Below are 13,818 nucleotides of genomic sequence, written 5' to 3' on the forward strand. Positions count from 1 at the left end.
GGGGGGCAGCCAGCCCACAGCATGGGTTGGAGGTTGATGAGCTTTGAGGTCCCTTCCAAACTCAACCATTCTGTGATTCTGTGATCTCTGTTTCCCCCCAGCTGTGCTATGGGTGTGCCATGTGTTCCCCACACGGATTGGCGGGGGAGGACATCTGAGCCGTGCTTTCATGTGTGCCATCACTTATGAAGTTGATGGACCTATGCTTGTTCTTGCAAAGAGAAACAAACAAAATGATCATTGCCATAGCTGTGGAAGAGCTCTCATGGAGTTATGACAAACACACTTATACTGTCCTCATTAGTGATCTGCCCTGAAGAAAGAAATCCATTATGCATGAAGGCTGGGAAGACAAAGGGAGCCCTGGTGTATCGAACTGATTAGCCCAGGTTTTAATGTGGAAACGGGCCTGTGTTCTGCTGGCCTGGGACAAAGCACTGCACCACAGGCTATAGGCTGCACAGGGCTCCCTGTGTCCCCATGGTGTTCGTGGCTCATAGGTGTGCATGGGGAGGGATCTTGTGCTCACTGCTGTGAGTGTGCAATTGGGGAATGGCATCTGTGCAAAGAGAGACCAGAGCTTGCTGTAATGCATGGCAGGAGCAAGAGGATGTGTCTGAACGTTTCCAGCTTTGCATAGAATTATAGAATTGGAGTTGGAAGGGACCCTTGATGGCCAACTGGTCCAACTCCCTGCACTGAGCAGGGACACCCACAGCTCCATCAGTGTTCAGAGCCCATCCAGCCTGAAATTGGGTGTCTCCAAGGATGGAACACCACCACATCTCTGCGAACCCGTGCCAGTGCTTTACTAACCATACTGCGAAAGAACTATTCCCTTGTATCCAGTCTATCCAAAATTTGGCCAACGCGTTGCTCTCCAAAAAGCTCTATGGAAACTGAGGAGCACATATGGGTAAAAACAGCATCATCCTCCAGCACTGCACATGGCCGCCGTGCTGAGAGCTGCACAGCATGCATAAAATTAGCAACACTGTGTTTTTGTTTCCTCCTTTGATTAGGAAAGCTCGTTGCAAGTGGTGTGTTTAAACAGATATTATGCAGGATAGCGATAACCAGTTTTAAGTCATTATACAAGCAGTTTAATTTGATGTTGCTCTATAAATAATCTAAGTCTATTTGCATGCATATTCTGTTGACAGGAAGATAAAAAACGTAATTCCTACAAACAACATAACGATGTTATGTCAGCAGCAAAAAAAAAAAAGAAGAAGAAAAATCCAGCACTTGATGGTTCAGTCTTTACAGAACTTCATCAAATCCAGTAAAATTAAAAAAAGAGTATCCCTCCAGCTGCAATCTCCATGGAAATAGAGAGAAGGCTCAAATACAGTAGAGGAGGTATGTATTCTGTCTGATTTCTGTGTTTCTTGGAACAGCTCGTTGCATTGTTACAGCGAGCATTGTGCTTTCGTGAACGAGTTTTGCAAACAAAATAAACTTTGTATTTCTTTGACTACGCTTTGTTAGGATGTCACACGCTTACAAAGGAAGAAAACAAAACAAAAAACCCAGCTTTGTAGTTTGGCCAAGAGAACATCTTAGAATAGGTTTCTCTTTGTTGTGAGTCCAAATGCAAATCTGAACTCAGTGATGTGTCTTGTGGAGGAGTGGGCTGCCCCAGCACTGCTGCTGATAGGGAAGCTCTGCCTCCAGAGCAGGATGAAGAAGGGCAGAGCCTGTCTTGCTGCTGCAGAAAGGAGTGAAGCCCATGGGGATGGGCACGACAGCTTCATTTGTACAGATGGCAAGGAAAAGTCTTTTTGTAGAAGTTTCCTGATGCGTGACTTGAAGCTGCTACATCATGCTGCCTCTGAACAGTTCATCCTTCTTTCTGCTGTCCAGCAAGCAAAGCTCAGCAGATTTAAATTTGCACCAAATTGGACAAAATCAAGATGTACTGGAAGTCCCTTAAGTGTTAAGAGCTGACAAATGTGCAGATCTTTGATACTGTGCAAGAGGCATCCGGACCCAGAGATTCAAGCTTGCTTGAATATAGATTGCAAACCAATGCATCCATTTCTTTCCATGCCAAATAAGAAAAAAATCACCTTTCTTAATTTTTGTCACAGCGTTTTGTGAAATTGGTTGATTTGGAGGTTTATTCATCCCTGTTTGCAGGATGACCAGGCAGCATCTTCAGATCTTTTCCTTTGCACAGAAGGTGAATTCTTTGAGCTCATGCTGTTTGCTGCCTTGCAGTGAAGTTTTCCGGCCATCTTCCCTTGCTGAAGTCTCCTGCTCCGAGGGAGCTTCCCCCAGCACAGGGCATCCTGGCCATGAGGTCTAGGTTGATTCTCTTGCTAACTGCGTTAGGGAGAAAGTCCCTCCAGGTCTGGAAGGAACATGGAGGCAGGCTTAGCTGCACCCAGCCATGCTCACCTCAAGACCACTTCAGTTGGCCAACCCTATGGTACAGAACAACCAATTCATCCTGCAGAGCTGTCTGGCAGGTCCCAAAATCTTCGCTACAAAGATGTAATGATGGTGAAACAGAGAAGGGTCAGCAAACCCTTTCACTAACTTTTATATTTCATTTTTAAAGAGTTAAATGTTGTTTGAAAAGAAAGTTCACCTTTTTACTGCTTTTACTCACTGGGTTTCTTCTGAATGAGGTGCTGACGGATAGGAAGGGACTCTGCCTTTACTGCTGGTCCATTAGGTCTGCTGTTTGTTCACTATTTATTAGCCTCTCACTCCTTAAGACTTTGCTTTAATTTAACAAACAATTTCATCTGTCTGAAAGAGAAAAAAGAAAAAAAGAAAAAAAAAGATCATTTCTTTGCCAAAGACCCATTTGCCAAGTCAGGGATGTATTGCCATTCTTTTGAGGCACAGCACTGGTAAAGAAAGTCATTGTGCTCTCTGGGGAACACACTTCATTCATTTCACAGTGGGTGGTTCTTGATTATTCAAGTTGAGTTTCTTAATAAAAGATGCCTGTTGTTGGAAATAATAAGCTGGAGAATACTTCCATGCTGTAATTTAGCAAATAATCTTAGCACAGTAGTTAATAACCCAACCATTTTAGAGGCTGCACTTTTGAGATTCTGCATTTCAGTTTTGAGGTTATGAGAAAGAGCAGTCACTCATCAGTTCATAAAAGGCAAAGCTAGAAGAGGTGTTCTTGACTTGGAGCAGATTGCCTAGTGAGTTTGTGGATGCTCCCTCCCTGGAAGCATTCAAGGCCAGGCTGAATGGATGGGGCTGTGAGCAACCTGGGCTAGAGGGAGGCGTCCCTGCTATAGCACGGGTTGGAACTACACGATCCTAAAGGTCCCTTCCAACCCAAACCATTCTATGATACTGTGACTTGACCAAAGCATCTTTTTGTTGCCAACTTTAAAGTGTTTCCAGTTTCTTATTACTTCTTCTTGCTTTTTGTTGTCACTTAAAATACGAATAAATCAATGTAGAATATGTTCCTAATAAGGAAGGGAAAAAAGGAATGAAGAATGGGCAGCGCAGGATTCCAGGCCAGCTCCAAAAGTAAAGTTGAGAAGTAAAAAAAAAAGTCAGTATAAACAGCTGGAAGTGAATTTTTAGCCTGTTCATAGCTTTTGCAAGGAATGAGCTTAGAAAGGTGAGCTTACCTAGAGTTAATGCAGGTGAGAGCTTGTGTCCCAGCCAATTTATTGCTAGTCTTCCATAGCAGAAAATCTATATGCCCATTGTTTTGGTAGCCAGCACCTCTGTTTGTGTTGTGCTCAGGCTTGTAGGGAGATGTTTGTGCTGCCTTTATTAAACTAGATTTTCCAAAGAGAGGCACACACGTAGCTGACAGCTGGTCTGTGTAGGATTTATGTCTTCTTGGATCTAGGACATTCTCTCAGATTGGTAAACAAAGACACTTTCCCTGTGCTTCACTGAACGCATCTGGATGTGGAGTTATTAAGCAAATGTCCTTTGATTCACAGTAGGGAATGGTAAGGAGCTCTCTGTGGATTTACTGAATGGCATGCTATGTAAGAAGGCTAATAATTTGTCAACATACAGTATGCATTTACTGCGCATCTTAAACTAAATTAGTCCCAGATCTGAAATAAAATATGAAGAGCAAACAGATGAGAATGAAAGCTATTTTAGTATGAGGCTCCTGGTCCCAATGGCACAAATATGGGAGATGGGAAGAACCATTCATGGCTGCTCCCATCCACCCGGGGGTGCTTCACTGACCCAGGGAGACCAAGAGGTGTCTAATTGGCTCTGCTTTTTTAGCAGATGGCTAATTGATGGGTTATTCATGAATGCCATTCTCATGGTTGGGTGGATCCCCACTGAAATCTGTCTGATGGGTATGGCTGGAAGCAGTGCTGAGCTCTGGTCTATTTGCAGAGGGGCTGTAGTGGATAGAGCAGAAACGCATGTGGCTCCTGGGGGTGGTTGGGTGGACACACTGGGGGGTGGGTTCTCAAGCTTTGCCATGGCAGGATCTTATTTTTTTCTTATTGTTTTTGTTTGCTTTTCTACCTTCAGCATGAAGGCACTTGAAAGGGATGCTGTGAAATCCTGCAGTTGTCATGAATTGCATTAAGCCAGGAAAAACTAAGGAGCCTTTCCAAAGGAAGCAGAAATGAATGTGTAGACCCGTATTTGCCTATCTGGGCTGCCAGTAAGCTGGGCTGTGCAGGGTTGTCTTCCCCAGTAGCAGCAAAAGGCTTTATCAGAACTGCACCGATCTCTTTGCCATGCTGGACTTGGTGACATTGCCAACTGATTTCTACAATTCATATAATTCATTTATATGACTCAAGAGATTCGTATAAATAATATATGAATAGTATATCAAGAGATATATAAATAAGCAAATGTTATCATATAAAAAAGGAAAATTTGGGGAAGTGAAGAGATGTAGAGCATCCCTGCACAAGCACTGGATGGGAAGGATTTGTCCCACCGTGAAAATGACAGTGAAATGCAGGGATGTTACCTGATGTCCAGCACTGCTCATCTGAACACCTGAAACCACATTCCCAGGAGTGAATGAATGGCTTTTATGTGCTTTACCTTTTCCCAGAATCTTCCGATGTTTCTCATAGTTGTTCCAGATGGTAACTTCCTCAAAACCACAAATTATCAGTGCAAATTAAGTTGGCTTAAGCTCCTAATGTCAAATGTAGCTCTTATTTTTTGGCTGAAAGGTAGATTTCACATCAGAGGAAATTATCTGGCACTCAGACAGACAAGTGACTTCTCTGCAAAAGGACTAGATCCAGTGAAATAATATTAATCTCCTTCAGTTGTCATGCAGCTGGGTTAAGCCTTGCCTCATTATGTTGCCATTAGCTGCATTAATATCTTCTGACAAAAGTACATTAAAACTGCAGATTGATCTTGGGGCACTGTGGAGTCCATGCTGGCTTTCTGGAGTGCCTGGAAATGTTTTGTGTTTTGAAGTGAAAGAAGATAAAAGGCAGGAGAGTCTATTAGAGAGATGTCCTGCGTGGAGCTGTGCCATTTGGAGCATCGCATGTTCAGAGGGGTTTGACATGGAGCATGGTGTGATGGAAGGAGTCCAGAACACAAACAAGCCAGGATCCAGAAATAATACACCTGAAAAATTTAGGTGACCACAGATTCTTAAGGGAAGCCCTTTGATTTGTAAAAAGTCCAATGTCCAGAAGCGAGGAATGTGGGTATTGTTAATTCCAGCAGTTGTCTGTTCTGCTGCATCCATCTGACAATAAGACTGAAAATCTTTCTGTGACAAGAACCGTGTGTAATAGCGGTGTTCCCATACCATAGGTATTTATACTGGGATGTCAAAACTGGCTGCGTTTTAGCAAACAGACCATCAGCTTTTCCCAGGACAGGGCAATCTGTGCTGCATGTGGGGAAGCTCATCCTGCAGACAGCTCAGCTCTGCCTGTAGTTATGGAGATAACTCAAAAAGCTGAAGTCACACGCAAGAAAGAAAAAAAGCCGTACGTATTATTTTTAAATGTGTTGATTTGAAGGGCTGGGAAAAAAAAAAAACAACACCCTGTTCACATTTTTATACACTTTTCAGATAGAGATTAAACTGATTGCCACCGTGGGGGATTTTGGACAGGCTCCTTGATTTCTTGACACTGAGATGCTTTGTTCTTGGCTCTGCGGCACAGCTCTGTACAAACAGCAGCGACTGAACTTTAAGAGTACTTACGAGTGGATTTTAGCTCTCTTGACTTAGCCAAGGGAAGCCAGCAAGGACTCAGCCTGCATTTTAATGACTGCAGCTTGAAAAGCGTGCAGCGGTGTTCAGGAAGTCTCACAGGAGCTGCCTGGTGAACGATAGGGCACCATGGGGAGACCGTGACTTCTTGCTCACCATCATACCCAGAGCAGCTCCCCCAACCTGTGCTGTGAGGTGCACCCTCACTTCATCTCTGCTTTCACCCATAGTCTGGAAAGTGCTTTGTTAGCTGTCGCTTAGAGATGTAATTGAATGGGTTGAATATTAGGAACATTTTCTACTCTGAAAGAGGTGAGGCACCATCACAGGCTGTCCAGGGAGTGATGGGGTCACCATCCCTAGAGGTGCTCCAGATCCATGGGGATGTGGCACTGAGGACATGGTGGGTTGGGGTTGGACTTGGGGATCTTAGAGATCCTTTCAGCCTTTATGATTCTAGAGACCCAGCCTCTCATCTCTGTGGCAGTAACCTTTAAATTGTGAGTTCTCATTGCAAAAGCTCCTCAACTGAGTGGAGGTTCCCCCTGTGCTCTGCACCAGCTCAAAGCACTAGCTGAATTTCTTCCTATTCCTGCTATGAATGTTATGTCAGGAGCCTTCAGCACACCGTTTACCTCATCCCTGGGTGCTTCATTCAGTCCTGTGAAAAATAAGTAAATCACTTCCACTCAAAACAAAAAAAGTCTTCGCTCTTTTTATCTCTTTAAAATGTACCTGACTGGCTGAGATTATGCCTGGAATATTTTTCACATCTCTTTCTCCTGTCGAGCAAAATCAAAGCTCCTGAGCTCCACAAGGCTGCTGCTGATCTAAGTGCAATCTCTGCTAATCACTGCAGCCTGTGGGTGATTGACTTCAGGCACTTCCAGAGGCCATGGTCAAAGCTGACCGCAGGGCACAGGGCTCGTGGAGATGAGCTCCAGCTGGGTTTGGCCCTCCAGCTCAGAAAGATCAGCTGGAAAATACAAGCTGTAGCCAATGGACTCAGGGAAGAGCTGGAAGAACCCAATAAAAGTGAGCGTGAGGCATAGAGAGAAAGGATGCTTGATGCTGCTGGGTAGGAGCTGAGGCAAGTAGGAGGGAACTGGAGGATATAAAGGTAAGTGAATAACAGAGACCTGGTGCCACTTTCAGAATAGCAGTCTGTTCTCATAGTAGTGCAGATGCTGGGTGGTGAGGGTTGGGTGGCAGGGATGCTGCCTGACTGGTGCTGCAGGGCAGCAGAATTAGCTCCTATCAGAACTAAGTGTCAGCTTAATTATTCCAGCTACACTAGGATAATTTCAATTAGCTTTTCACATCTGATGGTATCTCCCCCATTTTGCTCAGGCAGACATTTGCCCTCATTTTTTGCTCTTACCCAGGAGTTGGACATGATTAAAAGTCTTACCTGTTTCCCAGATGCTCTGTGTTTCTGCTCTGTCTCATTGATTATCAGATTGTTCAGGATATTGAAACAACTTATTGGGAGCAGCTTCTTTTTGATTAAACCTCACCTACAGTGCAGAGGTTGGGCTTGTTTCTTTGCCTCTCTTATTGCATCAGAATCAGACCTCAGTATGTGCATCCTCATGGATGATTGCAAACATTTCTATAAAGTGTCCCTCACCCCCAAAGTAGTCGCTTAGCAACTGCTTCCCTGCCATGTCACACATGTGATGGAGCTAACATACAGTCAATCTCTCTCATTTGCTACAGGAAAAAAAAGGTACTTTGAGGAGGAAGAGGGTTATACAGAGAAAACGTGAGCTTTGGTGGATGTGACTCTTTACTCTGGGGAAAGGTGCATTTAAAAACATCACCCCAAAATGTTTGCTGGGGCTCAGGGATGCGCTGTGCAGGTGATGGGAGAAGCAGCCTGCTCTTGGGTAGGTGACCATCCCAGAGGTGCCCTGCTGCTCTTCACTCTGTGTAAGGATGGGACTGCTGACTATCTATGCCTCGGTTTGTCCTATGGATACTAAGGTTCAAAGAAAAGAATATAGATTAGATCTTCCTTCCCAGACCATCTACTTCTTTGAGGTGTCTGTATGGTGTTACACAGATGGCTGTGGCCTTGCTGACCCACAGAAGGATGCTGTATAGCAGCATCTGCTTTGATCTCTCAGCACAGAAGGGGCTCTGCCTGTGTCAGGCTGCAGACCTCTGCTTGCTCACAGTGATTTATCTGGTGTTTTTAGCTTAACCGATCTCCCAAGTGGTTGGAAATGTCAGAGAGATGAGATAGTGTGATCTGAAGGACTGTCTCTATTCAATATCAAAGTAAACTTGTGGTTGTCTTGTAATAATTAAAACCAGTTCTGCTAATCAATATGTCTCAGTTTAGCTAACTCTTGCTCAAGTTCACACTTTCTTTTTAATTAAACTTGCTTCAGTGACCTTTTATTCCTTTGCTTGCATCAGCAGTGCCATCCGTTTGCATATATTAATGCAATAGGAAGGATGCAAATAAGCCAGCTGCATGGGGAAATCTTGATTAAGCAAAAAGGAAGAGGATGATTTGTCAGGAAGGCTCTTCATGCATTTTCAAGAGAAAGATGGACTCAACCGGGAGAAATGAGTCCAGCTCCTTCACTGGAGCTGGGGAGGTGTTGGCAGTGAGTGTCCCTACTCATGGTGCAGTAGAATACTGCAAGTTTCCTCTGCTCATCTTCGGAGGGGCCTTGCTTTGTGTGCTTTGCAGCTAGATGTTTCTTTGTTATGGTTTCAGCAGGGATCCCCACTTATTATAAGTCTTGTAATGGCTATGGATAATTTAATATTTGGTATGGTTAAGTCCATGCATCTTCATCCTCAAAGCCATGGAGTGCTTTCAGTTCCACCTGGATGGTGATCTATCAGGCTACCTGTCTGAGTCAACTTTTCTTTTTCTACCACTTCTGGGAACTGCTCGGGTTTGCAAACTGGGAATTCATCATTTGTTAACTCTCTGTCCTGTGTGAAAATGGATCAATCAGGACATGTTTTGCTATGTGTGTAATATATATCACATGTTAAACGCTTCCATGGTAAGAAGATGAGTAATGTAGAGGATGTTTTCTCTGGCTCTGGGTTGCAGCCTCTGTAGGTGCTTCCCACACTGAGAGCTCTGGGCATGACAGAGACATCCATTCAGTTATTTCATCTCCCCTGTAAACACAGGCTAATCTTTCTTAGATTCACAGCCGTAGCATTTCTAAAGGAAATAAGTCAAATTCATGGCAGACAGTGCAAAAATCCCAGTCCTGCATTATGATCCACTAGTGGACATGAGATTTCAGAGAGCTTTGATAAGGCAGTGGGGCTTTGTGCAGCCCAGTGCTGGATCACTGTCCTGAGCTGGTAGGCAAGTTCATCACCTTGTAATTCACGGGGAAAATAGCTGAAGTTTTAAACAGGAAGGTGGACAGCTTTGCAATTGTTCAAAATTACTGTTACATAGATGGCACATGGAGCAAAACGTTTGCTCTATACATCTGCCAATCTGCTCATCATTTCGTTGGTATTAAAGGTCGCTGGGTATTCTGCGAATTTTATCAAAATCTTGCTCTGTGATGCCTTTCTGTCAGTCTGCTCCTCTATCATTGCAAACCCTCTTTGAGAGAGGCTGCCCAGGAGCTGGTTTAAAATTCCTCTGCACCATCTGTCTCCCTGTGGCATGGGGAAGTGGGAGCAGAGCAGTGTGACAGACTCCGTGCTGGGCTGGCAGGTGGTGGGGCTCTGTCTGGTGGGCACAGCCAGGTTCTCCAAAGTCATTTTTGTCCCATGCTGCAACAAAAAGAGTGAGACACTTTTCTTTTTGAGAGCAGGAGGAAAGGCTGACTAAGTCCAGAATGGCCCAAAAGAAAGTGAGGCTTGCACACAAATTGAGCATCCCCCTAGTGAGGGCAGAACTCCTCATACCGTAGCCAAGTGCTTTTGAGTTCTCAGAGCCCCTGCAATCCACTGTGACAGCAAACAAAGGTGTGGGTGCCAGGGTGCAGGTGCTGCTGACATCACCTCGTGTATCAGGGACTGCAGCAGTGCTAAGGCTGTGCCCATCTGGGGTTGGCTGTGACAAGGTCATCCTCTTGCTTGATGCAGAGCTGCATAGTGCTTCTGATGCAACAAAATACGAAATTCAGGGCTGTTCCCTTCTGCTTTCAGCTCACTGGGGGGGATGGAGGCAGAAAGGAGCTGAGCCGTGCTCCCCAGTGCTGTGGGTTCAGGCATCTCACTGCTCTGCTGCTCTCACAGGTATCAGCACACACAAGCTGGTATTTGGGGGAGGAGGAAATGAGCATTCAATTCAGATTCCTATGTAACGGATAGTAGAGTAAACAGAAATGTAATTCATTAGGGCAATATCTTTATCTCCCATGTCTGCCCAATTTCTGCTCATTTAGTGGTGTAGCAGCAGATACACAGAGATCAGAGCAAATCACTGCCGAAGGGAGCAGGGGTCAGCAATCACTTGGCTGTATGTAGGAGGAGATGGAACACAATACTTGCTCCACAGCACGTAGAAAGACAGGTAATGGAACAAACTGGGTGCTGACTACTGAAAGGCAGTAATTGCTGGGATCATTTGCATGAAATGTCCTCCTTTCTACAGATGTCAGCTGGGGGTTGGCAAAGCCACTGATTAAATTTAACAAAATAATACACTTCTTACCTGATTTTCCTTTTATTCTCTACCACCTCTTTCTGATGTTAAAATTAAAGCAGAGTAGTATCATTCTTGTTGAAGAGGAAAGCTGTAATTAACTAGTCCATCACGATTGCTTTTATTCCTGAGATCATTATAGGTGAGGCCAAGTTGCATCTACTCCTATGATATGCTGCTACTGAACATATAGATGCTTTTTGAACAATTTGCTCTGAGTGCTGATTTGCCTGGATGTTACTGCAGCCAGAGAACATCTGAAAGCAGGGAGCTTCTATGCACGTGTATGTGAATACATATATTGCTCTCATCATGCAGTTTGACATTTAATCACGGGGTTTTTTGTTCTGGTTTGGTCTGTGGGTCGTGACATCTTCTTTTCATTCTGGAATCGCCACCAGAAGTTTGTTGGGTGCAATGTAATCCCTCCTAACTGCAGTCCCTTGTGTTACTGCAGAGGTAAATGCCCTATAATGAGAAGAGATTCTTTGCGCTGCTGTCCAGCAAAGGCCATTTGGATTGATTCAATCATGCAAAACAAATTACAAAGGAAAAAAAAAGAGAATCAACTCTCCAAAGCCCCTCTGCTCCTATGAGAAGTGAGAGCACTTGCCGACTTTGTGGTTAACTTCAGATGACAGCAGATTTGTAGTCTCCTTTTTAAACCACGCAGCTCTCATGTATGCAATTTCAGCTGCCGGATTTGAAACAACCCAAACAAAAAGAACTCCCTAGAGAATCAGAGTTTCTTTCCTTGGCTCAGAGCTGTGTTTTACTGAACTGACCCACGAATTCTGCAAAAAGGAGAGCCCAAAGCCTGATAACAGCAGGGAGGAAATTGCTATTTGACCCTCTGCTTGCCGCCAGTTCAGTCCCAGTGCCCTGCTATCTGATGGGAACTGTTAAAAACCAACAACCAAATACAACCCCAGGTCTTTGCAACCTCAGCTTCAGCCAGGGCTGCACTGTCTTCTGAGCACAGTTGCCAAATACTAATACTTAAGGCTGCAGCTAATTTGTAAAGCCTTTACAAGATGATTCTTAATCACAGCCATTGTGGAGTTTCATCTGCCAGAAAGCCCTTCGTGCTGGGAGGTGAAATGCAGAGCTGCTTCATGGGTGCAGTCAGGGCTGCCCTTAGAAGGTCAGGGAGTGCCCCAGAGCACTCTTGTGTCCCCGAGAGGAACGCAGTGCTCTGTGGGATGCTCTGTGCTGTGTCGGTGTTGTTTGCCAGACCTGCAGTGCTCCTGCCCCCCTCCCAGCTGTTAATTAGCAGCCAAGCACCAAGACTTCATTTCCTTTAAGGCTGTGTGTGCGAGAGGGGGGGGGGAAAGGCAGGACAGAACAGTGCAAAAATTGGGGTAAAAAAGACGAAGAGCTTGCACAAAATGAGCTCTCTAGGACTGGTGGCTCAGTGCTGCTGCCTCAGCCAAGCTCCTTGTGGAAGCAAACCCAGCAGCTGGTTTGTATTGTGAGTGCTTGGCAGTGTGCACAGATGAGTCCTCACCCAGGTGCTCTGCCATGGGCGGCTGGGTTTGCTAATGTTGGCCATCAGTGTTAACTAGGTCATAAAAATGTCCGTGGGTTGGCTGTAAGGAGGCTCCTAATGAGCTGCTATTTCAGTCCCATCTCCAGCAGCTTCCCAAAGGCTGCTTTTATGAAAATGCCTCAGTGCTGGTAATTGTTCCGTCCTCGTGATGGTGAGGGCAGTGAAATGGTTCATCAGTTTTGTTGCAGAGGTTGTTGTGGTCAAACATCTCCATGTTGGGATGATGAGATGCTGTGCATGATGGCTTAGGTTGCATGCAGATGATCTCACCACTCTTTTTAGAGCTGGAAAATGGGAGAACAGCAACCACATGTGCTGTCACAGCTCCTTTCTTATAGCATTTGCTTTTGAGCATTCCCAGTTTAAAAAAAAAAAAGGAACAAAGAGCAAACAAAAAACAAAACACCACAGACCAAAAATAAAACATTGAAGAGCATCAGTTTATTCATATAATGGACACTTTGTGAACTGGCCCTTCCCTTTGGACTGCCCCTTATGGGCAACTCCATTTTCCAGCTGCCCACATTGGGTTCCTCTCATGAACTGAAATAATTGAAGCCCTGACTCAAGCCCAGTGAGGACAGTGGGGGACTTTCCATTGACTGCCCAACATCTGCCTGCTCTGGGCTGCTCCAGGTACACTGAGGAGCTCTTGGTTTCCAGCTCATTGAAACCTTCTTGGCTTCGGGCAGTGCCCTGCTGTGCAGGACTGCTCTAAGAAGTTTTAATGAAGCATGAGCTTGATTTAAGTAGGGACCCTGTCCCTCAGCACTGGAGCAAGGAGAAGGGAGCCTTGCTGGAGCTGCTATGCAGGCTGGTTGAAATGACTTTTAGGTGGACGGCAAAGTGTCACCAATCCTGTAGGGAGTTAAAAGATAAGAAAAACCTTTAACTTTGGCTCATCAAATTCAATGGCTTTTGTTCTTGTGATTGTCCAGATTCGGATGTATAGATTCCTCAGGGATAGCAAATTAAACTGTGGAGAAAAATCCATTCTTTGGAATGGCTCAAAAATATCTTTTTGATAGGAGTGCAAGTTCTGCTATTATTTATTTCTATCTTTCTGTCCTCTGGAGCTAAATGACCAGCCAGATTATGTGCTGTGCTTCATTACTTGAGAACATTGCAGCAACAAGCTGGAATAATGAGTGTGGAACTTCGTTCTGATAGTGGCTGAAGTTCTCAGAGCTTCCAGAGATCAGATTTAGCAATGAGAGAAATTGAAATATACCGAGGAAGTCAATATTTTCTAGGATAGTCATGGAAATGACAATAAAATCAGGTCAGGTGAAGGGCATAAAAAGATGCTCTGAAGATGGACTGTGCAATTCCCATAAAACTGTCTGAGCAGTTGCAGCCTTGGCTGCTGCTTCTTGTTTCCAACTCCTTCTATGAGCAGCTGGATTTGGGTTCCTGTATGGGATTGATGTCTTTTTCACTGGCAGTGGA

The 13,818-nt window shown here is 44.7% G+C and overlaps 1 long non-coding RNA gene across 1 annotated transcript; it reads left to right on the plus strand.

Moving 5' to 3' along the window:
* Positions 1-10,153: 10,153 nt before the first annotated feature.
* LOC109369027 lies at positions 10,154-11,131 on the plus strand. Its single transcript, XR_002117612.1, has 4 exons — positions 10,154-10,236; positions 10,322-10,411; positions 10,561-10,688; positions 10,963-11,131. It is a non-coding gene; the product is annotated as an uncharacterized LOC109369027 (long non-coding RNA).
* Positions 11,132-13,818: the final 2,687 nt, after the last annotated feature.

This window comes from Meleagris gallopavo, chromosome 9 (assembly GCF_000146605.3).
Source record: "Meleagris gallopavo isolate NT-WF06-2002-E0010 breed Aviagen turkey brand Nicholas breeding stock chromosome 9, Turkey_5.1, whole genome shotgun sequence".
Taxonomy (NCBI): Eukaryota; Metazoa; Chordata; class Aves; order Galliformes; family Phasianidae; genus Meleagris; species Meleagris gallopavo.